Source organism: Phyllobates terribilis, unplaced genomic scaffold (genome assembly GCF_046119375.1).
Source record: "Phyllobates terribilis strain yellow unplaced genomic scaffold, ASM4611937v1 Scaffold_7__3_contigs__length_470593459, whole genome shotgun sequence".
Lineage (NCBI taxonomy): Eukaryota > Metazoa > Chordata > Amphibia > Anura > Dendrobatidae > Phyllobates > Phyllobates terribilis.
The window spans coordinates 336,117,624-336,145,211 of NW_027362767.1; positions in this window are offsets into that span (position 1 = coordinate 336,117,624).

The following is a 27,588-nucleotide window of genomic DNA, read 5'->3' on the forward strand; positions in this document are numbered from 1 at the left end:
TACTGGAAGCACATCAACAACTGCATCCTCAACCGCAACTCCGCCTCTGACCACAAGTCGTAGTGGCTCTTCAGGTCGCATGGGCTCTAAGCCTTGCATAGCCTGGGCATTTATTCAGATCGATAAGGATGACCCAACTCGTGTTATCTGTAATATTTGTCACCAAAAGCTAAGTAGAGGCCAAAAAATCCATAGTTTGAGTACTTCATGCATGTACCGTCACATGGATATGAAGCATAAGTTGCAGTGGGAAGCTCACTGTGCTACAATGCGGCCTAGCAGGCTGGGCCAACCACCGTCTCCCCATCTTGTGCATCCGCGGCCTCTTCATCCTCTGTGACTGGGGGGACAGCAGTCACACATGTTTTTGGACGCAGACCTGCCACCTCTTTACCTGCAACAGCCAGTGTGATTGGCAGGTCGTCAGTTCATTGGGAAGTGGAAACACCTGCTGGTGTTGAGAGCTCTCTGACATCGAGAGCACCACCTTTGGATCAAGGCAACCTAACATGTCCGCCTGCATCTTCCTCACAGACCGGTAGTTTGCCAGGGACACCCTACTCAACCCCGTCAAAGCACAACAGCCAGCCCTCGGTCCCTCAGATGTGGACAAGTAAAAGACCATTTCCTCCTAGCCATGAGAAAGCTAAGAGGTTGAATTTCACCATCTGCAAGCTGTTGGCTACAGAAATGCTGCCTTTCCGCCTGGAGGACACAGTCAATTTTTGAGACCTTATGTCCGTCGCAGTGCCCCAGTACCAGATGCCCAGTCGGCACTACTTCTCAAAGAAAGGTGTGCCTGCGCTCCACCAGCATGTCGCACACAACATCACCGCTTCTTTGAGAAACTCTGTGTGTGACAGGGTGCATTTCACCACAGACACTTGGACGAGTAGGCATGGACAGGGGCGTTACATGTCGCTGACAGGGCACTGGGTAACTATGGTGACAGCAGGACAAGGGGCTGCTGTCCAAGTCTTGCCGTCCCCGCGAGTTGTACGTCAATCCTCTTTATCTAGAAGTTCCTCCACTGCTTCTGCCTCCTCAACCTCCTCTCGGTCCTCCACCTGCACCCAAAGCCTGTCTGGTAATGCCACCTGCTTTCTAACTGCGCACCTCCTTACTATGCTGGCAGCAGGGCTCAACGGCATCAGTGTTTACTTTGAAATGTCTGGGAAATGTGAGTCACACAGCTGAGGACTTGTGGTCAGCTCTGGAGACCCAGTTTCATGAATGGTTGTCTCCACTGGACCTGCAACCAGGGAAGGCCGTGTGCGACAATGCTGCAAACCTGGGTGCGGCCCTTCGCCGGGGCAATGTTACACATGTGCCTTGTATGGCTCACGTGTTGAACCTGATTGTCCATAAATTTTTAGGCCACTATCCCGGACTAGATGGCCTTCTGCAGAGGGCACGGTCGCTGTGTGCTCACTTCCGCCGTTCGCATCCCGCAGCTCAACGACTTACATCTCTACAGAAGTCGTTGGGCCTGCCAGTTCACCGGCTGAAATGCGATGTGCCGACCGTGTGGAATTCAACTCTGCACATGTTGCAGCGACTGGGGCAGCACTGACAAGCCCTGGTGCAATAGTTTCTGATGTATAGCCTGGGCCAACGAGATCCAGAGGTGGGGCAAATCACACAGCAGGAGTGGTCTCAGATCAGGGACCTATGAAGTTGATGCGCCCCCTGGGCCGTGGGGTACCCGGAGCCGGGCCGGTAGACGCTGGGGGTTGTAGTCACTGTGGCGGTGACCCGGTCCATGACCCAGAGCGGTCAATCCAACGGTAATTTGTATATATGGATTTTATAATGTCCGACTACGCCACCTGTAGGGTGCGGCCAAAGGGGCCGCCGCTGCGGAACAGTCCTCTGAAGCTGGTGGTTTTGCTGCAATGGTATTATTACTCACCTCAGGAAGAGTGTAGCTTCAGGGCAGTGTGGATGGATGATGGTGGTTGTAGTGCAGGGAGTCAGTAATGAACACAGAGTCCGTGTGATGCAGTCCCAAGATGTTTACTCACAGTTGTTGCAGTCCAGATTACAGGTACCAGAGCTATCTCACCCGTCGTGCTGTGCGTACTCAGTGAGGGGCTCAGTCCACCCCCAGATAGCTCCGGAGTACTTAGCAGGACCCCCTTCTGTGTGTCCTTTCTCTGGCCTTCTCCCTGCACCTCACACCCAGTGACACTTCTATCCGGTATCCTCGGGCCTTGGCGGGCGACTTGTGTTCCGTCCCCTGGGTCCTATGTGGCTACCTTCTTAGTGAGACTGGTGTGGACTTTTGCCTGCAGTACATGAAATGCTGCAGCCTCCGGTTTCTAGTTGAGCCTTGCTGTTTCTCCTCTAGTTGAGGGACCGGTTCCCCTTATCTGGCCTGACCCCTCTACCTCCTGGTAGCAGCGGGAGTACAGGTGGCCTTCTGCACGGCCCGTAGCCCTAGGGTCCCTTCGGTTCCTGGAGTCTTCCTGCTCCCACTCCTCTCTTCTCTCCTTCAGTCCTGGGCCTCCCAGGTTAGGCCCGCCTCCGGAGCAGAGCTCATGCCGAGCCTCTGCTCCTGTCACTTTTCCTCCTCTGACTGGCTTGCTCTTTCTAAGATGGCTTCCTATTTATACTCTCCCTGTCATGTGCTCCCCTAAGCTGCTCCCCTAAGCACCCACTACATAGGATCCTCCCACCAGCTAGGGACCTGGGACTGTGCTCTCCCTTAGGAGCAATCTCGCCCTAACCCCACTGCGGGTATGTGTTGGATGCAGGTGTTAGGGTCCCGAGCCATACGCCTTCCTTACCTGAGGGTGAGATACCACACCTCTGGGTGAGATGCAGTAACTCTGTGGTGACTGCACCCTCAGGGGCGCCACACACCTTTCTGCACAGTTTTGAAATGGCGACGAAGATGTTTAGTGCTGACGACGATGCCATTATCAGCATAACTATTCCGGTGATTTACATGCTGGAGCACACATTAAACAGAATTCAGAGTCAGGTGGTCGGACAAGAGGAGGTGGAGGAAGTAGAGGAGGAGTCGTATGCGGAAGGGATAACATCTCCAAGGTCCAGACGGTTGGCAGCACCAAGGAGGCAGGCATGGGAGGGTGGGGGAGAGGGATTAAACAGGGCGCATGGTAGCAGCCAAACTGTTGAGGAAGGTGCAGGAGCCGAGGAAGAAGTGGAGGACGAACTGGCGATGGGCATGGAAGACTCATCAGATGAGGGAGACCTTGATCACATTTCTGTTGTGCGAGGTTGGGGGGAGAGGGCAGAGGAAAGAAGCATGATTCTTACCTCGCTACCAACACAACAAGGACTTGGTCCTCCTGGCTGCGCAAGACACATGAGTGCCTTCTTGCTGCACTACCTGCAACATGACCCTCAGATTGCAGAATTCGAAGTAATCTCGACTACTGGGTTGCCACACTCTTAGATCCCCGGTACAAAAGTAAATTTGCCGAAATAATTCCTGCCATAAAAAGGGATTGACGCATGCAGGAGTATCTGCAGACGCTGTTGCAGAATCTTACATGTGCTTTTCCACAAAACACCAGTGGTGCACGAAGTGAATCTCACAGTTCTAACTTGCCAACCGCGGGACTGTCGAGTCTTCATCACTCAAACCGTAACAGTAACACAGTATCTGCTGGTAACAGCAATTTTGTGAAATCGTTTCACCACTTTTTTAGACCATCCTTTGCAAGGCCAGAGGAGACAAGAAGTCTGACACATAGTCAATGCCTAGAGAGGATGGTGCAGGAGTATCTCCAAGTGAACATCGAAGCCATGACTGTGTCACTGGACCCTTGCTCATTTTGGTATTCCAATCTGGAAAAATGGCCGGAGCTCGCCACTCTCGCCTTGGAGATCTTGTCATGCCCTGCAGCCAGTGTTCTCTCTGAACGTGTGTTCAGCGCTGCTGATGGTGTGCTGACAGATAAGCGCACGCGGCTGTCCACTGAGAATGTAGACAGACTCACGTTCATAAAGATGAACAAATCATGGATTCGCAAGGACTTTTCTAATCCTGTGTTATCCTTGGGAGGCTAAAAGCTTGAGGATTTGGTAATATCACCTCACCAACCGTTTTAAGCAACTGTGGGGCAATTGATGCCACTTAACCCTAGAACGCATGACCATAAAAATCTACACTTTCATATACCTGGGGCCTTTTAGGCCCGTGTGCAAATAACATTGAATAACTCAAACTCAAATGACAAACAACTATATACATGAAGAATACCTAGAGTTTCAAAATTCTAACTAAAGTAATCTTGCAGAAAATAGAAAACAATTAACAGGGCGGTACTGCGAGGCCCCAGGTATGCGTTCTAGGGTTAAGTGGTGTCTGTGCCACAATTTTGGGAAAAAATGGAAACTCTTTTTGGAGTCCCCGTGCTGTGTCTTACGTGACGTTGGCATCGTCAATTCCAGGTGGGTTGGGTCGCTCCCCCCCCTTTTAACTGTAAGAAACTACATACACTATGGCTTGGGGTAACACAGATGATTGAGTCTGAAGAGCTGTTTACTCAGAGGTCTGCTCCAAATCTTCAGTGTCTGCTAGTCAGCGTAGAATTTTTAACTGCATCTAGCCTAGGCAATACTTTGGGCGTAGTAGCCCAGCTGCGAAGCAAGCTGCACCGCCTGTGTATCTAATAAGAATTTTTAAATGCATCTAGCCTAGGCAGACTGTGGGGACCCCCAACCAAACCCAGACGCTCAGCCCCCCTACCGCCCCCCTTTCCTTGACAATACAATAATGTAACTCTTACAACTGGATGGGTGAGGATCGGTCACAGCTTTATTAACTCTTTATACTCATTCCATTAGAAAGACATTTTATTTCTAAAATAATTCAGCTTGTTGCAGCATGCCCTGGGTCTCCACTCCGGCAACTTGGCCAACAAGTGTAACTCTCCAACATGTCCTTTCTATTTCCAGGCCACGGAGGATCCTGCATACTCGTATGCAGGACTCTGACCCCCACCCATCACTCTTAACGCTTGTTCCACTCCGTCCTGGAGTCCTGACAGGAATATGTCCAGTCCAATATCCATTAAGTGAATACCGTCGGGCCGTATGAGGCCTGCTTTATCTCCTTCCAGTTGTCGGTGTCGTACCACTACACCGCCTCTGTCTCTTCTAAATTTTGCCATCCGAATATTTATTACCCGCCTTGTCCGTTCGATGGCCGTGATATCTCGCGCACCTTGCCATACCGCTATCGGCACAATCTCTGACCATACTATAGCTAGTTTTGTGAAAAATTCTCTGAAGCGCTCAGTGTCTAGTTTCATTATTGCCATTAGTTATGCGCTCTTGTGATGACCTAGGTTGTTTCCCCCGGCCTGTATAACTAAGATGACCAGACATCTTGCCTCTCTCCCTACCTTGATTACCTCCATTAGTACCTGTGGCCATAGCAGGCCTCTAATACCTCTCCAGTTGAAATATGTGTTATGAAACTCTAATTTCCTCCCGCCTGGGCGGACTTTCGCCCTTTAATCTGCCAAATATATATACGAGTGGCCTATCACCCACACTGTTGGCTTAGCGTCACCTGTAAAAGAAACAAACCACGTTAGGATAACAAGTCCGGTCTTATGTATCTTGCCAAACACGTGGATCACCATCTCTCTATCCTCTGAACTTCCGTTTCTGACAGTCCTGCTCTTGCTGCTTCTGTGGCCGCGCCTATGCGGAATGAGTGTGTCCCGTAATCTTTGGGGTGGTTCCCTGCCGATGTTATGCATTTTTTAAATATAGCTTGGAACTGGTATCTTGATAATGGCGTCCCATCAATGTGTGATAGGAACAAATTACTTTGTGATCTGATGGTTAGATATGGTTTTACTATTGTTACCCGACTCAGTGTACCGTTTGTGGGTTGTAGAAGTACCTAAGTGCCCCTGCCCGCTGGAACCATTTTCGATTTGTGTATGCATAGACGTATTGCATTATTGCCTATGACTACGTCCTGGTGTAATAAGCCTCCACTGGTGCTAATTTTGGATTGAGGGACTAATTCGCTTATGCATAGCGCCCCGAAGAAGGCGATCACAAATGCAGTAGACAGTAGTGTTGCTTCAAATTGTGAGTGTCATGTTAATGGTGTTAGGGATATGATGTGAGAAATCAGTTTTAGTGACACGGGACGGGACGTCTACACTCCTGACTTGGCTGACCCCTTTTCCACCCTTTTATGGATTGTCTGATGATGAATCTTTGTCACATCTCCCCAATTCAGTAGTTGGAAGTGAAATGCTTCTCCGGTCAGACACCGCTGCGCTGACGCCCCTGATATGCCCCTCATCATTAGCTGGTGGAGAAATTCTATGGTGACTTGTGATCTGGCTTGTTCACATTGGTCAACCCGTCTGCCTGCTACTAGTCGTGTCCACTCTTCCCATGCCTTACCGTATGCTTGCCACGTCGACGGGGCAACTGATGCTCTGATTAATGGCATCAACTATTCGCCACTAGATCCCATAGGGAAGTTGGACAACTGTTGTCCCGATGGGTGGGCATTGTGGAAGAGCTCTGTGAAAATCTGCCAATTGAATTGTTATAAAGCGTTAGCAGCAGCTTTAGACCCCTCAGCATAGTGGCTAGCACGGACCCATACATTGTGTTTTAGGCACAGGAATGCTAGCCTGGGTAGTAGGCCTAGCACTGGGAGAGACGATGATGCCATCATATTAATGCAGTGCGCTAAGCTGGTGTTTTTTGTTATGAAGCGTATATTTTTGTAAGCCAGGAGCGCGCCCCATATTTCTATTGCTACCACTATTGGGAAGAAAAATTATTTTCAGGGCTAGATGCAGCGAAAAATTATTATTAATTGAAAAGCTGGTGGAGCTTGGTATAGATGGCCTAATACAATGAGACCCACACACTGCTAGAAGGCCAAATATTTTTTCAGAGTTAGATGCAGAAAAAAATTATATTCAGTTTGCAACCTGATGGAGGTCAGTATAGATGGACTAATAGAACAAGTCCCACACACTGCTAGAAGGCCAAATATTTTTTCAGAGGTAGATGCAGACAAAAAATTATTTTGAATTTGCAACCTGATGGAGGTCAGTATAGATGACTAATAGAACAAGTCCCACACACTGCTAGAAGGCCAAATATTTTTTCAGTGCTAGATGCAGAAAAAAATTATATTCAGTTTGCAACCTTATGGAGGTCAGTATAGATGGACTAATAGAACAAGTCCCACACACTGCTAGAAGGCCAAATATTTTTTCAGAGGTAGATGCAGACAAAAAATTATTTTGAATTTGCAACCTGAGGAGGTCAGTATAGATGACTAATAGAACAAGTCCCACACACTGCTAGAAGGCCAAATATTTTTTCAGTGCTAGATGCAGAAAAAAATTATATTCAGTTTGCAACCTTATGGAGGTCAGTATAGATGGACTAATAGAACAAGTCCCACACACAGCTAGAAGCCCAAATATTTTTTCAGAGGTAGATGCAGAAAAAAATTATATTCAGTTTGCAACCTGATGGAGGTCTGTATAGATGGATTAATAGAACAAGTCCCACACACAGCTAGAAGCCCAATATTTTTTCAGAGGTAGATGCAGAAAAAAATATATTCAGTTTGCAACCTGATGGAGGTCTGTATAGATGGATTAATAGAACAAGTCCCACACACAGCTAGAAGCCCAATATTTTTTCAGAGGTAGATGCAGAAAAAAATATATTCAGTTTGCAACCTGATGGAGGTCTGTATAGATGGATTAATAGAACAAGTCCCACACACAGCTAGAAGCCCAATATTTTTTCAGAGGTAGATGCAGAAAAAATTATATTCAGTTTGCAACCTGATGGAGGTCAGTATAGATGGACTAATAGAACAAGTCCCACACACTGCTAGAAGGCCAAACATTTTTTCAGAGCTAGATGCAGAAAAATATTATATTCAATTTGCAACCTGATGGAGGTCAGTATAGATGGACTAATAGAACAAGTCCCACACACAGCTAGAAGGCCAAATATTTTTTCAGAGGTAGATGCAGAAAAAAATTATATTCAGTTTGCAACCTTATGGAGGTCAGCATAGATGGACTAATAGAACAAGTCCCACACACAGCTAGAAGCCCAAATATTTTTTCAGAGGTAGATGCAGAAAAAAATTATATTCAGTTTGCAACCTGATGGAGGTCTGTATAGATGGACTAATAGAACAAGTCCCACACACTGCTAGAAGGCCAAATATTTTTTCAGAGGTAGATGCAGACAAAAAATTATTTTGAATTTGCAACCTGATGGAGGTCAGTATAGATGACTAATAGAACAAGTCCCACACACTGCTAGAAGGCCAAATATTTTTTCAGAGGTAGATGCAGAAAAAAATATATTCAGTTTGCAACCTGATGGAGGTCTGTATAGATGGATTAATAGAACAAGTCCCACACACAGCTAGAAGCCCAATATTTTTTCAGAGCTAGATGCAGAAAAAAATTATATTCAATTTGCAACCTGATGGAGGTCTGTATAGATGGATTAATAGAACAAGTCCCACACACAGCTAGAAGCCCAATATTTTTTCAGAGCTAGATGCAGAAAAAAATTATATTCAATTTGCAACCTGATGGAGGTCAGTATAGATGGACTAATAGAATGATGCTATGCCCAAAAGATTTTACTTCACTAGGTGCAGTAAAAAAATTGGTATTCTATACACAGGTGGTATATCTTCCAACACAGATAGGCTACTCCACTGACTAACACACTCTGCAATAGGCCAAAAAGGATTAGCTTTGCTAGATTCAGCCAAATGCTGTGAAAAAAACTTGCACAGCACTGGCACAGACCTGCCTGGCAAAAACTGATAGGAACTGATGTAACCTAGTCCTGAAAAGGACTCCAATTACAATTAGTCTTTACTCCCACAATCTATCTATTTAAGAGCACAGACCTGCCTGATAAAAGTCGTAGGAAATGCTGTAACCTAGTCCTTAAAAGGACTGCAATCACAACTATTCCCTACTCCCAAGCTATCTGTAGATTTGTGCGAAAATTGGCTTGAAATTAACAAGGTATAGCGCACACAGCAACAGCGGTGCCGTCTAACACGCAGCTGCAGCAGTGAGAAAATGGTGGCGACGGGGAAAATGGCTTGGTCTTATAGGGCAAGGACATGTGACATACACTGCCAATGACACATGCCCTTGCTTGTGTGAAAAAAAGCACTTCGCTCCGTGTGTGCGCTGCTGATAGGCTGACAGATTGCACCTCCCCACTGCAAATGCGGGAAAGAGAAAAAAAAATGGAGATCTTCATTGTTCCTGCAGAGATCCATCCCCTGCCCCTCCCCCCACCCCGCTGTACACTCAAACTGCGTATTAACATTAATTTTCATCATTACTGAGAAAAAAATCCAGTTATGATTTTGGTGCACGAACAGTTATCGAACATAACCTCGAACAGCCGAATTTTTCTCAAATTGTTCGTGTTCGCCGAACGGCTCGAACACCGCCCAAAACAGCTCGAATTTGAGATTGGCGAACAGTTCGAGTAGAACAACGCTCATCTCTAATTATTAGGAAGTTGGTCTCCCATACTGTTTGCCTATAGAGTGAATGCAACAGCTGCCAAATATGTGGGGGAACTCCAATGTCCCTTGAAAGAGAGGTAGAGGTTGAAGGGCTTCCTGAAAACAATAATCCCATTATTAGGAAGTGGGTGTCCCATACTGTTTGCCTACGCAGTGAATGCAACGGCTGCCAAAAATTTGGAGGCACTCTAATCCCTCTTGCAAGAGATGTAGAGGTCAGAGGGCCTCCTGAAAACAATGTTCCCATTATTAGGAAGTTGGTCTCCCATACTGTTTGCCTATGGAGTGAATGCAACAGCTGCCAAAAATGTGGAGGAACTCCAATGTCCCTTGCAAAAGACGTAGAGGTCAGAGAACCTCCTGAAAACAATGTTGCCATTATTAGGAAGTTGGTCTCCAATACTGTTTGCCTATGCAGTGAAAGCAAGGGCTGCAAAAAATTTGGAGGAACTCCAATGTCCCTTTCAAGAGACATAGATTTGGTGATATGGTAAATATGGTGGTGATATGGAGGAGGTTGTGGATGATGAGGAGAAGGAGGAGGACAAGAGCAAATAGACAAACTCACGAAGCGTATACCCATGTCTGGGTATGAAGACAGAGGTGCATGGGAATAGTGTTGTACCTCCCCAAAAAAAACCACTGTATTTGAGTTTATGTTATGCTGCTATCATTCGGTGGTGTTGAGAAGTCTGGCCCAATCCAGCTCTTGTTCATTTTTAAAAGTCAGCCTGTCAGCATTTTCAGCTGACAGGCGGATGCGCCTATCGGTTATAATTCCACCGGCGGCACTAAAAACCAGCTCTGACAAAACGATAGCAGCAGGGCAGGCCAGGACCTCCAAGGCGTAGAGAGCCAGTTCATGTCACGTGTCCAGTTTGGATACCCAATAGTTATAAGACACAGAGGAATCACGGAGGACGTTGGTACAGACGGCAAGGTACTCCCTCACAATCTTCTGAAACCCTGCTTGTGAGAGTATCCCGCGTCTCAGGGCCTGTTCAATGGGATGGTCTGAGAAAACTGTCCCAGAACTTTGACAGTGGTCCCCTGCCTCTGCTGGATTGCATTTGTGTCTCTATCGCCTGTACTCCTTGGTTGTCCAACGACAATTCCGACAATTCCGCAACAAGGGCCTTCTCGTACTGCCCTTTTTTATTAGGCCTGTACTGCAAAGGAATAAGAGGCAGAAAGTTCTCCTTGTAGCGTGGGTCTAGAAGTGTCACCAACCAGTAATGACTGTCACCCAAAATTTTGACAACGGAAGGGTCACAGGAAAGGCAGCGTAACATTAACTCAGCCATGTGTGCCAGACTGCAGAGAGGCAAGACTTCCGTGTCCTCCCCAAGAGGATGACTAACCATGTTCTCCTCCTCCTCCTCCTCTTCCTCCTAGTCCCTGTCTTCAGGCCATCCATGCTAAACAGACGGTATGACAGTTGTGAAGGTAGTACCATCTATAGCACAGGAGACTAGCTCCTGTTCTTCCTCCTTCTCTTCCTCATTGTCACCCAATCCACGTTGGGATGAGATGAGGCTGAGCTGTGTGGAATCACCCTGTATGGTTCCATGCTCCATCTCATCGTGCTCCGCTTGCAATGCATCCTCTTTAATTATGAGCAGAGAGCATTTCAGAAGACAGAGAAGCGGGATGGAGATGCTAATTATGGCGTCATCATCGCTCACCATCTTGGTGGAGTCCTCAAAGTTTTGGAGAATGGTTCATATGTCTGACATCCATGTCCACTCCTGAGGTCTTATGTGTGGAGTCTGACTTGAATACCGACGGCCTTGTTGATGCTGGTAGTCAACAACTACCCTCGTCTGCTCACAAATCCTTCCCAACATGTACAATGTAGAGTTCCAATGCGTGGGGACATCGCAGATCAGTCGGTGAGCTGGAAGCTGCAAACGCTGCTGAAGCACTGCAAGGGCGGCGGAAGCTGTAGCTAACTTTTCTAAAATGGGCACATAGGCGGCGTACCTTGACAAGCATATTCGGCAGATCCGGGTAGGATTTGAGAAACCGCTGAATCACGAGGTTAAGAACATTTGCCAGGCATGGTACATGTGTGAACTCGCCTTGCCTCAGAGCCGCCACCAGGTTGCAGGCATTGTCATATACGACTTTGCCTGTATATAGGGTCAGCAGTGTCAGCCACAGATCTGCCTGCTCTATCAGAGCTGTCCACAACTCTTCAGCATTGTGCGGTTTGTCACCTAAGCATATTAGCTTCAGCACAGCCTGTTGCCGCTTGGCCGAGACAGTGCTGCAGTGCTTCCAGCTTGAGACTGATGTGGTTATTTTGGAGATGGAGGCTGAAGAGGAGGAGGAGGTGCAAGAGCTGTAGAATGTGGGGGCAACCCTGATTGACTCAGGGCCCTCAATCCTCGGCATCGGGAGGACGTGTTGCGTCCCAAGGTCCGACTGGGTCCCGGCTTCCACTATATTAACCCAGTGTGCCGTCAGCGAGATGTACCGTCCCTGGCCACAAGCACTTGTCCACGTGTCCGTGGTTAGGTGGACTTTCCCGGTAACTGCGTTGTTGAGGGCACGGCTAATGTTGTGGGACACGTGCTTGTGTACTGCGGGGACGGCACACCAGGAGAAATAGTGGCGGTTGGAGAACAAGTACCGAGGGACGGCTGCCGCCATCAGGTTGCAGAAAGCTTCCGTCTTCACAAACCAAAAAGGCAACATTTTGAGCGCAAGCATTCACAATATGTGTGCATTTAGTAGAGTGGCCTGTAAGGCATTGGCTTTGTGTTTGCGCTTGCATTCCAAGGACAAGGGTAGAAACAACTGAAAGCTGTGCTGGGACAAGGATGTGGGCATGCTTGCTGGTGGTGCTGGTTAAGAGTGTGCAATGAGATGTGCACGGCGGGAGGCAATCCTGCATGCGCCATGGACAGGGGATTGGCGTGCATGCACAAAAGCGGAAGAAGCAGTGGTGTCATCCGCAGACACTGTTTCTGGAACCTGGGGTTCAGCTAGCTTAGTCGGGTGCTTTGTGCCATGTGCCTGATCATGCTTTTGGTGCTCAGGCTGCTAGTTTTGCTACCCCTGCTGATTCTGGCCTGGCAGTTGTTGCAAATGGCCTATTTGGGGTTATCCGAGGAGTCTTTAAAAAACAAACAGACTCGGGAAGACCTAAAAGTTGTACTAGCAACTTCCATCGTTTTGGCTTTATGAGGAACGCTTTCCTGCCATGTGTCTTTGTCCACAACCCTGCTTCTTCCTGCCTGTTGTGGTGCTATGCCTCCCTCCCCCTGTGTGCAGCTGTCCTTGCTCTGTATGTCCTACTGCCTAATTGGGTAAGTTACTATATCATCCACCACCTCGTCTTCCACTTTTGCACCCTGGTCCTCCTACTGACTTTCTGTCAATTGTGTCTCATCATCATCGTCCACCTCTTGCAGCAGTAATTACACTTTCCCACCATTGCCTTCGTGTGACTGTAGCTTCTCAAATATTTGGGCATCGCTACACGAGTTCTCCTCTTGACTCACTTCAAGCTGGCTTGGCGAGAGGCCCGAATCTCCAATTGGAAGGTGAACAGCTCTTCTGAGTGTCCAAGTGTGGGATCAGTTGTCTTCGGGCACTGGGCATAGTGGAAGGAATGAGGATCAGGGTGAGGAATATGCAATCCAGACTCACAGCTACTGAGACTTGACCGTGTGGAAGACAGGGTGGCGGTGGTGGCTAAGTGACAGGAAGCATTATCTGCTATCCAACCAACAACCTTTTGACACTGCTCTTGGTTCAACAGCGGTGTACTGCGGTACCCTATTAATTGGGACAGGAAGGTCAAGCGACAAGATGTGGGGTTTTTTTGTGGCACAATTTCAGCTTGCCCATGACTACGTCCTCGGCCTCTGCATGCACGATCACCATCACGTCCACTTCCCTATCCGTTGCCACGCACCTTGCCCATTTTAAATGGAGGACAATATTTTCCACGTTCACGAGAAATGGTTGATTTTGGAACGCAGTTATATGTGATACGTCTGACAGATAACCACGGTTTTAAATATCAGGACTATAATTTAATAATATTATTCTACACAGAGACCTAGTGTGAATAGCTTGACCGACACTGCAACGAATTGAAAATGGAAGAAATGGCTGATTTTGGAACACTGTTATAGGTGATATGTCTGACAGAGAAACACGGTTTTAAATAGCAGGCCTATAATTTGCTAATAGTATTCTACAGAGACCTAGTGTGAATAGCTTGACCGACACACTGCAACAAAATGAAAATAGAAGAAATTGTTGATTTTGGTACACTGTTATAGGTGATATGTCTGACAGAGAACCACGTTTTTAAATAGCAGGCCTGTCATTTACTAATATTATTCTACACAGAGACCTAGTGTGAATAACTTGACCGACATACTACAGCGAAATGGAAGGCAGAAATGGCTGATTTTGGAACACTGTTGTATGTGATATGTCTGATAGAGAACCACGGTTTTAAATAGCAGACTATCCAGTTTTAATTCTTATTTTGTGTATTTTCTTTTAAGTATGTTTAGAACCAAATGGAACTTTTACATTTTACTTTCTATTTTCTTTATTTTACATGAACAAAGTTAGTTCAAAGGGACATCAAAGTTTTGTAAGTGTTTGATTTTTTCATTTAATGTTTTGGCAGGGGCTTTCAACAGATATAAATTATAATGCCATGGTAGAAAGTGCAAAAAATCAAAAAATAAAGATCATGACCCCAATTTATCATTTGCATATTTTAAGTGACTTTCTTTTATGTCTTGTGGCATTTGTGGCCATTTTTTCCAACTTTAACAAAATTGCATACAATGATTACTGAATTTTGCACAAAATTTATGATTTTTTTGTGTTTTATCTTTTGTGCTTCTGTAGATCAGTATGTCATATTATCCTTTAAAATGACACAAATTAGTCTTCAGTTGTGTAAAAATAAGATTTGATTGTCTGAAGAGAGTCTGATCTTAGATTCCCCTTGTAAAGTCTCTTTCAATTCTCTTTTTAGCAGGAAAGAAAAACATTTTTTATATTTACATATGTGGATAGGGTCATCAGTCACAGGTCAAAGGTAAAGGTGCAGGGCTCACTCAGGTCTCATTGTTTAAGCTAATCAATTTACATAGTTGGTATAGCAGGGGGCTCTTTAAATAAACATCTATCTGGCTTTAGTATAATATGGAATTAGCATAGTAACAAACATCATCGTTTCAGAACCAAGAGAAGACAACAATCAGGGTTACACAAATACTGGTCTGTCCTTCTTGACCAGCCATATAAACACACACACGTTCACAAGTCACCACAAACACAATAGGGACTTCTCTTGCCTTAACAAATCTAGACGTCCGGCTGATTATGATTAGAAGCTGTATCATCACAATAATAAGAAAGTTTTATCTCACTTCATATTAATTAGATTTGCACCAATATATGGCCCGTTGTAAAAATAAATTGTAAATCAACAACTGTATACGGACATCCTCTTCTTTAGACTGCCCAACTACAATGGAGAGCAAAAGCAAAGAGTGCTTCCTACAATAGAGGACTTAGAGGTCTCACTTTGTATTAAATAGTTCACCATTTGTCTGGTTCGGTGCCATATACAGTGTCCACCACAGGAAAAATACTGTGAATGGTTACAGCTTCCATTCCTTGGTGATAACAGTTGACCACTGGATTTACCAGCTCATAGATTTACAGCAATGAGCTGATTGTATAAGTGTCTGCTGGTAGACAACCCTTTTAAGTCAAGATTAAATTTTACATTTCGATACATTTTCCATATTTTTAAAAAAAAAACTCTAAATGATGATAGCTAAATACATTTACAAAGATTTTTAGAAACCATGCAATGCATTATCTATCTTATGAAAATGCAGACGTAAGGACATAATGTCACGTTGCTGTTGTCTGGTAAGTCAGGACCAGGGGCTCCTACCCTGTCCCCAGTGCTAGGTGTACCCTAAATATCCCTGTTCCCCAGGATACTTCAGATGGCAAAGATGCTGGGCCCAAGTGCCTTGCTATTCTCCTGAATCAACCCTCATCTGTCCCTTCCCCCACCCAGGAAAGTGTTGAGGAATAGTGTATGTAAATACAGCAAACAGACAAACAAGGGAGGATGTACAGGGACTAATGAAAATACCAAACACACAAAATATGCACTCACAGACAACAGAGGGATACACCGAAGGAATTAGGAAGGTAAACTAAAATAGAAGAGGATGGGATTATAAGCACAAACAAAACTCCAAGCAACAGTCACCTGCCTGCCAGGTGAATAAAAATGTAATTTGCAAAGTGTTGAAAAACGGCGGGAGCATTTGTCAACCCAAATGGCATTACGAGGTAAGCATAGTGTCCCTCAAGGGTATTGAAGGCTCTCTTCCACTCATCCCACTCCTTGATGCGAATGAGATTATAAGAACCCCTGAGGAATAGTTTATAAAACCATTTCACTCCCACAATCTGACTAAAGACGGCCAGGAGGAGAGGGAGAGGATATGGATCCCAGACTGTGATCCGATTGAGTTTGCAAAGGTTTAAGCAAGGGCGTAACTCCCCGTCTTATTTCTTGTCAAAGAAAAACCCTTCAGCAATGATAAATGAAGAACATCTAATATGACCCTTTGCCAGACTTTCAGCGATATATTCCTTCATGGCCTGCCTCTCTGGACCAGAGATATTGTATAACCTGTTTTTTGGCAACCTAGCCCCGGGAATAAGGTTAATGGCGCAATCATAAGGACAATGTAGAGGAAGCTCCTGACACCCCTGTTCTGAAAATGCATCCTCAAAGTAGGCAGGTATTCATGGCACAGATTGAGTATCCCCCTGGCTAGCCAGGTGCCCTAACTGTGTTCCTGGCAATGCTCGCTCAATTTAACCACTTTCCGAGTCTGCCAGTGAGGGTTGCGTAGCGTGAGCCAGGGTAATCCTACAATCACAGGAGATGGCAGACCCTCTAGCACATGACAGTCAATAAGTTTGGAAAGCATGGCCCCTATCTGTAGATGCATCATCCGAATGACCTGAGTAAAATACTCCTGGCTCAAAGGTGCGGAGTCAGTAGCAATAATGGTTATTGGTTTAGATAATACTTGTGGTTTGAGGCCCTTGGGTTGGACGAACCTGGTGTCGATCAAATTAAACCCCGCCTACTTTAAAAAATAGCCTACTGATAGATCCACATGTAACTGTTTCCACAGTTAGTTTTGTACAGTAATATAAAGAAGGTGTAACAGCTAAATGGTTCAGCATTTTTAATAAAAAAACATTGCAACATGCGTGCTTATAAATAAAAAAAATGCACAACAAAAATCCCCACAAATATCCTACAAGTCTCTCGTGACCATGGAAGAGGAATTATCAGGCTGGACAAAGCAATGGGGAAAATGGTTGTGTTATTTTCATTTGACATCCCCTTAACTTGAGTTTTACTTTAGGGTTAAAGAGGTGGTCCACTACATTGTGTAATGTGCAAAAAAAAAAAAAAAAACACAAAATTTGAGCTTGGTTTAAAATGGTATACATGCAGCACATAAGTCCATGTTTCACAATGGCCATAAATCTGAAAAACCTACAAGAAGCAAAATGAAAATAAACCCTGCTGTAAATAAATAAAAAGCAAGTGCATTTAAATAAAATAGGGCTCTTAGTAACACTATTTTGATCATGGCCATTGTGAAACATGCACTTATGTGCTGCATGTATACCATTTTAAACCAAGCTCAAATTTTGTGTTTTTTTCTTTGTATATTTTGCATTCTGTGCAAACCTGGGTGTGGCCTCCCTTCCTAGAGCTGGATAACACATTTAAAAGCTTCCCTTGGCTGGTGTTCCCAGTTCGGGACCTGAGCCTCAGTCTGCCCTTATTCACTCAGAGGTCAACTTTGACACATGGTAAGGTTTTTAATATTAGAGTACGTTCTATCCCGAACGGGTTCACCTTGTCGCTGGTGGGATATCTTTCATACTATTTTTGATCAAAAACAGTGTTACTAAGAACCCTATTTTATTTAAATGCACTTGCTTTTTTTTATTTACAGCAGGGTTTATTTTCATTTTGCTTCTTGCAGGTTTTATTGTATAATGTGCCCATCGATTTAGACCTTTGAAAAAGTATTTTTGTAAATACCTTCTGCTACCATATGTGCCTGTGAGTGGAGCTATTGCTGTTCCCTCAGTCCGCATCACGTGACCCCGGCTTCAGCCGCCATTGACATCTGCTGATAACACATCAACTTCTGGATTTCCTGGATTCACCCCGTCACATGGAACCCCCGACTGACTGGGCTGTGGACAGCTTTTCACCGCACGTCACAGCCCAGTGCCCAGCGCACGCTTACGGCCAATGAAAGCAGAGGAGAGAGGGAAAGTACGCACTGCATACTGGGCTATGACATGTTGTGAAACATCACCCATAGCCCAGTCAATCAGGGGGAGTATGTGTGACTGGGTCACACCTGGGTGAATCTAGGAAATACGGAAATTGACGTGACATTGGCATATGTCAATGGTAGCTGCAGCCGGGGTCTCGCGATGCGGACGGAGTAAGGAGCGATAGCGCCGCTCAGAGGCACATATGGCAGCAGAAGGTATTTACAAAAAATCTTAGTTAAAAGGTGTAAATGGATGGAGGTGTCGTGCCCCCAGGGCAATGGAGTGCTCGGAGTCTGGGCCAATAGATGCTGGGGGAAAGGGATATGTCATGGTGGCTGGCCCGGTCCGTGGCCCAGGGCGGTCAACTAAAAGGGGGGAAAGTTTATATGGGGTTTATAGTTCGATCGTGACGCCACCTGTGGTTTCTGGTAATTTGTACCAGCGCTGCTGCAGACCTCTGAGGCAGATGATAAGGCAGCTGGGATGGAACAGCTCCCCACAGGAGGAGCGGGCCTCAGGGCAGGATAGAGTTTGATGGTGGGTGATGATGCTGGGACCTGTAGTGCAGGCGGAATGGCGCAGCAGGAGTAACTGACAGAGACAGGGAATTCGCTTCAATACCTTTACTGGTGCGGATGTCAGGTACGGTCCAGGGTACTCAGTAGGATGGGTGCACTTCAGGACTTCTCCCCAGTGAGCGGGTAAAAGGCCTCCTGGTCCATGTCTGCCTCTGTGTATGCTCCTGGCTAGCCTGCAACTGGGCCTAGCTTATGTGTCGTGCTGTTCCTTCACCTGTCGCTCGGTAGTAGGACCTTCTGCTGGCAACCACTATTCCTGGTCGCCGGGGCCTTCATGGTTCCTGGTCCTGTGATGGGTTTAGCTTCAGGTCTGCCAGGGACGTCTAGTCCTCGTGGAATGCCGGTGATCCCTACTGGGTATAGAGGACCCTGTAGGCGCGGACGCAGTGTCCGGTTTGTATATTCGTGGTGAGCCTATGATGCTCCTCTGCCCCCTTCAACTCTTCTCTCCTCTCCTCCTTGCCGTCGGCCACACTCGGGGCCCTCAGAACTCAGCAGCTGACGTGCTGCGTCTTCGCCGCTCTCAGCGTCAGCACGCTCTCCAACAACTAACTGACTGCCTAACTCCACCCTCCATATATATATCCCTAATGGGCTCCCTCTGCTGGTATGAGGTGGAAGGGTGGAGGTGTTTGTATGTAGTGAGGGCCTCTTGTGACGAAGTCCATCCATGCACCCTGGGTCCTGTGGTACCTGTGAACAGCAGGGTGCCACAGAGGCATTATACAATGTAGTGGACGACCTATTTAAGTTACCACAATGAGCTTTTGATGAGTTTTTGATGCTGTATATTTTTGCTGTGAAAAAAATCACAGAATATTACAGTTCCAAATAAGTGGATGAGATTTATAGAAATTTCATGCCTACTGTGTGCATTTTTTACTCAGTGTAGATTAATTTGCAGTGTGTTTTAGCAATCCACATCTTGTCAATTTCTCTCGTAAGTTTTCTGTGCAGATATTCCCTATACATATAAGATGCAGAAAATCCGCAGGTAAAAAAGGAATATTTGTTTGCAGTGCTTTTCTGCTGTGGAAACCCACTAAAGAAGCATGAATTTTACACAGGGGGTGACAGATTCCCTTTAATTTAAAACATGACATATCAAAATAAGACAAAAACTGCAGCGGCAAATCCGCATATAAAAAAACACACTTACAGCATAATGACAAACTCAAGTAGCCTGATATACCTAATAGGTACAGAAATGCTGCAGAAAATCTGCAATTTCAAAAAGTCACTAAATATTCAACATGGGAATATATCCTTAAAGCGCACCTGTCAGCAGGATTGTGCTCAGTAAACTACATACACTTTTAGGTGGGCACCGTCAAACTGATTAAAATGATACCTTTATTGATGAAATCCATCCTGTGGTTCTTGTGTAATCTTTACTTTAATTTTGGAGATAATTATATGCTCGTGCTTCAGGGCAGCCTGTGGGGTGGGCTACATCTGGTGCTCAGCTTACAAATTCATCTGTATGCTCTTATGAAAGCTCACTGTGCCTTCACTGACCTGCCTCCTATTTTACCTAGCTCTGCACTACTAGATGCATTATGTGAAATATGAGTTGTGTAAAGATTACACAACAACCACAGGACAGATTTCATCAACCAAGGTATCATTCTAATCAGTGTAATGTCACCCGCCTGACAGATAAGCTTTAAGTATACTTGTTATATTAGTGCATCATATTAAGGCTATGTACACACAGTGTTTTTTATCAGACATGTGAGTGTTTTTGAGCATTTTCCAGCTTTTTTGAAGTGTCTTTTTTACTGACATTTCCTTATCACTTTTTAAACTCCATTTAACAATGAAAACGATGCAAGTGTTTTTTTTAAAGAGTAACCATCATTTTAATTTTTATTTTATAAATCACTAGCACACATGAAAATAGGAAACTATATATCTCATCAGAGATATCTGTTTCTTTCTCGTCCAAGACTGGTCATTCATTTTCACAATTCTCTTTTGATGAGTAAAATCAGTATTCCATGAAGACAGATATTAACAATACTGAAATAGGAAATGGCAGTTGTTGCAGACAAGTATGTAGAGGGGAGAAAGGAATATGGTGTAGCTAGAGGCAAAGCTCATCCTACCTCCATTCTACATAAAATCTTTTCAGTTGGAACTGCCTTCTTCTATCTCAGTAATGTCTTCATGAACTACAGATTATACCGCTGAAAATTTTTCAGCATGAAACATCAGTCTTAGTGGAAAGAGAAGCAGATTTCTATAATAAGATATATTACAAAGTTTCTTATTTTCATGAATACCATTGATTTATTAAATAAAAAATAATACAATGGTTACTCTTTAAAAACTGGTAGATGGGGCAGAAGATAAACCTATACACCCAGACAGGAATGTGGATATGTAGACAAACCACAAGAATGGGTGAGATTGTTCCTTACATATTTTTTGTATAAATTGATGGCTTATGTGATATAGTAATTGTCAAGGATTCCATAGAGATGACACTGGGGAGATCACGCAATATCTCACCTTGCCGTCACTATTTCACGAATTTCATCCGGAATCGCGAGCACACGATCCAGACTACTCACTTCTTAGGTATTGGCAAGTGACCAGTGAGCATAAGGCGTCACACCTCTGGATTCCAATGCATGGAATATGTGTTTACCCCTCCGGATGGTCACTGTCAGCTTCACGGTAGCTCAGTTATTATTATTCTCTGCCACCACCGTCCAAGTTTGAAATATAATACAGGCCTGCACGGACGGACGCCTGCGTTCTGGTAGCATATTTGGCTTTGGGGGAGGGAAAGATTACAGGACAAAAGAAACAAAACTATTACATTTTATATTTAATCCAAAAGGGAGGCAGTATTTAGCAAAAATATACAAGATTTTACAAAGGAGGCATACAATACATAAGCAGTTAAACAAAATAATAACGATTAAAGAAGAAACTTACTCTATACAGTTCGCAGGGATGAATCAGCATAGGTGGAGGAGAAGCTCCCCGATTTGATTTGAACGTTATCGAACGTGACCCGCTGCTTATAGTATCTATATCCCCCTGGCAATGAGTACTGCTCTAACCTCAGTAAACCATATTACGCTAAAGGGAGAGACCTGTCTACACCCCCTTGTGCCGACGTCACAGGGGCTGGAGCTCCACCCTTCTTGTTTGTATTAAAAATCTGTTTTTTTGGGATAACTTATTGCTGGTTTACCTTCATTTACAGAACACACATCTGCTATTCTGGTGCTTTTGCGCTACAGCTCCACAGAGTGGTTTATGGCTACGAAAAAATGAGCATATCGCTCCTTGGCTGACCCTGCCACTAAAAATATAGGTCCCATTATTATCGGAGCTATGGAACTTACAATATTCCATATTCTGTATCGGTGCCTGCGAGACTATAGACTTCATTTTGAAGCTCAGGAAACAAATGTCAACAGTTACAAGCAAATTATTGCAAGCCTGTGTCTAATTACCCCCTGTGTCTGCCAGGGAGAAAAAAATGCTCGCATTTTAATTAGGTTGTAACACTTCTTGACTGGCATTTGTTTGTGTAAGCTATTTCGGCTGTGGTGTGGGTGATAATTTGCTGGGAGACACTGTAGATTGTCATCTCTGGGCAAATACTCTAGGGGAGGTATGAGAGGGGCTTGAGGGGAAGCAAGAAGGAGTCCTTAATATCTATGACAGTGGAGAAGTAAAGATTTTCAATTTTTCTCAATATTTCCCTGACAAAAATCCTCGCATAGTATACTTATTGTGTGGATACTATGCACTTGTTTATTTGAGCTAGCTTCATCTCCCTGGGCTATACATAATTGAACCATTTCTCCAAATGGATGCATGATTATTGTTGTAAGTGTCACATACATATGGTAACTTACCTAGATGTAACGTGGGTCACATGGGGTTGACTTGTTCAGTTGGACATTGATGATTACTGCAGTTCTTTTATTAAGGTAATGAGGAATGAGCATTTCTGGCATATTTAACTGTATTCCGAGTGGCATTGATTGCAGTGCTTAAACATGATGCCTAGAGTACATCCTTTAAGTATTTGGTCACTCTACCCAGTGGCAGACTACTAAGTTGGTGTTATTAAGCTGGAGAATCACTATTAAAGTACCTAACTGTAATTTTTGGGCTTGTGCTGTGATTTTTTTTTTATATATGTATACCACTTACCTTGCACAGGGTTTTTACTATACCCACCTTAGATGTGGTTAATTTTAGAATTTTAGAATTTATAATTATGCAAATTGCCTCTTCAGAGAAAAAGAGGATTTGAACTTTATAGTGCCACCTATTGGAAGCAGCAATCCTTCAAGTCACAATCAACCCTTTTACGAGTTGATTGTGACTTGTAGGATTGCTGCTTCCAATAGGTGGCACTATAGAGTTCAAGTCCTCTTTTTCTCTGAAGATGCAACTTCCATATTAAATTTCCCAGAGGAGCATTGCACGGAGAATAAGCCTCCTTACCTTGACATGCCAGAGCCGGTATGTCACTATCCACAAGGAGAATCGTTACCCTTTAGAATTTATTAATAAAAGTTACTTTTTAATATCCTCTATTTTGCTATACAATACTGAATTAGTTAGAAATTATACACTTTTCCAGCTCATATTCTTTAAAAACCTCTTCCCCACCTATGACGTATAGATACATCATAGGTCATGCCTCTCTCTTTGATGCGGGCTCCAACGTAAAGCCCACATCTTTTGATTTGATCAGCTGTCATGTACACCTAACAGCCGGAGATAGAATCGCTGTCAATCTTTGACAGCAACATTTAAAATGATCGTGCCGAAATGTATCACAAACCCCGCTCATCGGTGCCACTGTCACATGATCACGGGGTGCTAATGGGTTGGCATGATAGCCGGGGGTCTGTAGGAGACCCCGTGCTTGTCACTGGTGACCTGCTATGAACGCCAGCCCGTGGCCGATGTTCATAGAAGATGATGATTTTTGCTACACAAAGCAGGGCTGAAGTCCTGCTATATGTAGCACAAACAATCAGACGATCGCAGCTTCAAGTCTCCTAAAGAGACTATCAAAGCAAGTAAAAAGTATAAAAAGTGCCTTTAAAAATATTAAAAGAATTAAAAAAATATAAAAGTTCAAAACACCTCCCTTTTGTCCCATTCAAAATATAACAATTAAAAAAATACACAAATTTGGTATTGCTAGGGTAAGAAATGCCCAATCTATCAAAATATAAACTAAATGAAACCGATTAATAAAAGGCGTAACGAGAAAAAAAATCAAAACGCCAGAATTGCTTTTTGTTGCTCGCCGCAAAATTGCAATAAAATGTGACAACAGGTGATCAAAACATTGTATCTACCCCAAAATGATATCAATAAAAATGTCAGCTCGGCGCACAAAAAATAAGCCTTCACTCAGCCCCAGATTTGAAAAATGAGACAATATGGGTCTTGGAATATATTGCCATTTTTTTACGTGCTTTGGATTTTTTTCCTTACTTAAATAAAACAGAACCTATGCATGTTTGGTATCTGCGAACTGTTAAGTTTTTGCATTTAGTGAACATAGTAAAAAAAAGACCCTAAAAACTATTGTGGAATTGCACTTTTTTTTTTCAATTTCACTGTACCTGGAATTTTTTTCCCTTATTCCAGTACACTATATGGTTAAATCAATGATGTCATTCAAAAGCACAACTCGTCCCACAAAAAGCAAGACCTCACATTATTGGAAAAATAAAAAAGTTTTGGCTCTGGGAAGAGAGGGAACAAAAATCAAAAACGCAAAAACAAAAAATCCCATGGTCGTGAAGAGGTTAAGCAAAAACACTGGCCAAAGCTTCAAATAGATACCTTGGTGTCTTCTGGGCATCTTTTGACCTGTCTCATTGACCTATAGTCTAAAGCTTAGAACGTCTTCACCTGAAGTAAAATACTGGAAAAATGACCATCTCTCTTTTAACTGTTTGGTTTCTTTTTATGCCTGAAGTAAATAAAAATGCTAAAAACATGCATCCTTTCATTCATTTGAGCATGTAGAAAAAGAAAAAGACGTATGCATATAGTGCTTGAATTTTTTATTTTACTGGATAGAAGAAGAGTTGCACTAAGTATTTAAACTCTGTAGGTAGTATTTTTTATGGACAAAGTGATAATGAGTTAATGATGTATTCTAAAGCCCCAACCTTTTATTTATTCATTAATATTTTTTTTTTATATTAAAACATAATTGGCAGCTTTGACAATATTTATGGCTCAAGAAAAGCAGATTTGTAGCCTTTTTTTCTGAGTTAGAAATAAGCTGAATAAGCTGCAAGGTTGGCGTATACCACAAGCAAACAGACATAATCTGCAAGTCTTTTATTGTCGGACCATTTCCAAAAATGAATACTGAAATTATCTTTTTTGTTCAGTCATTACTGCCTGACTGCCAAAATGTTACTGTTTTTCCTAAATGGAAAACAAAACATTTCAATTATCTTTGACATCATTCTATGATTTTACCGAAGAACGCCTCAAAACTGCCAGATCTAAATGTGAGCAGATTTTCTTTATGATATTATTGTGAAATACAACGATAGAACATACAATGCTTTCTGTTGTTAAAACTTAATTGGGCTCATTTTTAAAATGTACATTTTGGTTGGTATAGCTTGTGGCATATAGGACCAGATGTCACTATTGAAATAGCGAAATTTTGGAATATGTAACATATGATGGTGTAAATGTAACTTTTGCATATTATATAGAGATGAGCGAATATAATAAATTTGAGTGGAATTTAATTCTACTTTAATTTAATAAAAAATCTGCATTTGCAATAAAGTGAATTTTTTGTTAGTCACTTATGCACTGACTCAGCAAAATGGTGTCCACTAGCCACCATTTTGCTGATCCTTAAAGGACCATCAAAAGGTTTAAAAAAATCATTATACTCAGCTCACCGCTTACATCTTCAGTCCCCCGACTCCTCACCATCACCTATCTGGACCTCAACACATCTTCTGATCACCACCGCTCATGATGACATCTTTGAACCTCTCATGCTAGGTCAAGACTTATGACTCTGATGAGATCTGAGAGGATTATGCGAGTTATGTAATGGCACATGTATGAAGCCTGCTTTTGTAATTTCCTCCATGCAAATTCAGCAAAAGGGCTTGCAAAAGGTTAAAATAAAAAAATATATATTACTCACTATTCACATTTCTGACTATCTTCTTCACTGCCCGCTCTCCCCAATATGATACTCTGCACCTTTTCTTTTGCTGCCACACTCTCAGGCCTTTCTGTGCTAGGCTGGGATTTCCAATGTCCTGATGTGTGCCATGACCTTTTGATGTGCAACCTTGGTGTCACGAATGTGTCGCACCCTGCGGGGACCTGGGGTTCATCCGGGATCAGAAGATCACAGAGAGTAAATGATCACAGGTCCTCTTTGGAATCTACCTGGCCATTCACTTGAGTGGTGCAGGCTGGATGTTTTTTATGGTACAGAAGGGGTTAAGAGCTCCTTGTATTAATCTGCTGAGATTCCATTTGGCTTTTGTCTCAGCTGCTGTTCATTGGGACCACTCCCCTTTCATTATTTAAACCCATTCCTCCCCATGCCAGTAATAGAGTTTCTATACTAAGCCTGATTTCTCTGGAGAAGATGTTCCTAGGAGAGAGTATTGGTACTTGAATAATAAAACTTCCATTTATTTCATCCATTAAAAACTGTGATTCTCGCTTTATATTTTTAATCATGAATATGCTTGTTTTTAATGGATGAAATAAATTGAAGTTTTATTATTCAAGTACTGATCCTTTTTCCTTTTTTTGCTCATTTTTACACTGCTAGTCAGTGGTATGGATCACAGTACTGATGAATGATCCCGTGACAAGGCACGGTGTGGCTTTTCTTTTTTCCCATTTTTTTCTATCGACTGTTCCTAAGAGAAGCTGTTGTGTCTTCCATTGATGCCATGGAGTTCTATTTGTTTGTGTGTTTATTCCCTGCTTGTCTAAATCTCTGTGTTGTCTTGTGGTAGTAATAATACCAATGTCTTGCTGCCCATATCACTAGCCAGGGCAAAGTTCAGGTTCAGCCAGGGCCTAGGCACGAGATGGGGAAGGACCCATTTGGGCGATAGGGAGAGCAGCTTTCAGCATTAGGTAAGTGTTGAGGGGTTACTATCTCCCCCTCTCTCTATTGTCAGGGCCTTCCTTTTCCTTTTTACCCCTCTCTAGTGATGAGCGAGTACTCATTGCTCGGGTTGAACAAATTAGAATGCTCGAGTGCTCAGTCTGAGTAACGAGCCCAATGTAAGTCTATAGGAAACTCGAGCATTTTTCAGGCGGCTCCCCCCGGCGGTATGCAGAGGGCCTAAAAATTGCCCAAATCGACGGAACAGCGCTCAAATGATATGGGAACATCATGGGAAAGACCCCTGGAAGCATTTCTGACTCCCAAGTCACTGCAGTCAACAAAGTTGTCAGAGGTATTACGCCACTTTTACGGACTCACAATAAAACATGCAAAAACTAATCCAAAATGGAATTTACTGGGAAATATGTTAAAGAACATCCTTTCCAGGGTAATGACTTGTATATAAGGCAAAATAAATAAACAAAAACAAAAGTGCTCCTCCACACCTTGGACTATGTTCTCACGTAGCGTTTTTGAAGCGTTTTTGCACTTTTGCATTGCTTTCAACCGTGACAAATGCATTCACCGGGAAATGTTATTTTAACATTTTACAACCTTATCTGGCCATGTGGTGTGTGACACATAATCATTCACATCCTGTTTCATTTATGATGGAGGGACTTTGAATGTCACAAAGCCTATTTTTAAAGCACCATCAGGCGGCCCTTACTATTCTTAAAGGGCCAGCAGTCGGCTATGCTTTGCTGTTCCAATTATTAACGAGTGGGTCTCCTATACTGTTATTGCGTATGATGTGACTGCAAGGGCTGCCAAAAATTTGGAGGCACTCCAATGCCCCTTGCAAGAAACGTAAAGGTCATAGAACCTCCTAAAAACAATGTTCCCATTATTAGGAAGTGGGTCTACCATAGTGTTTGCCT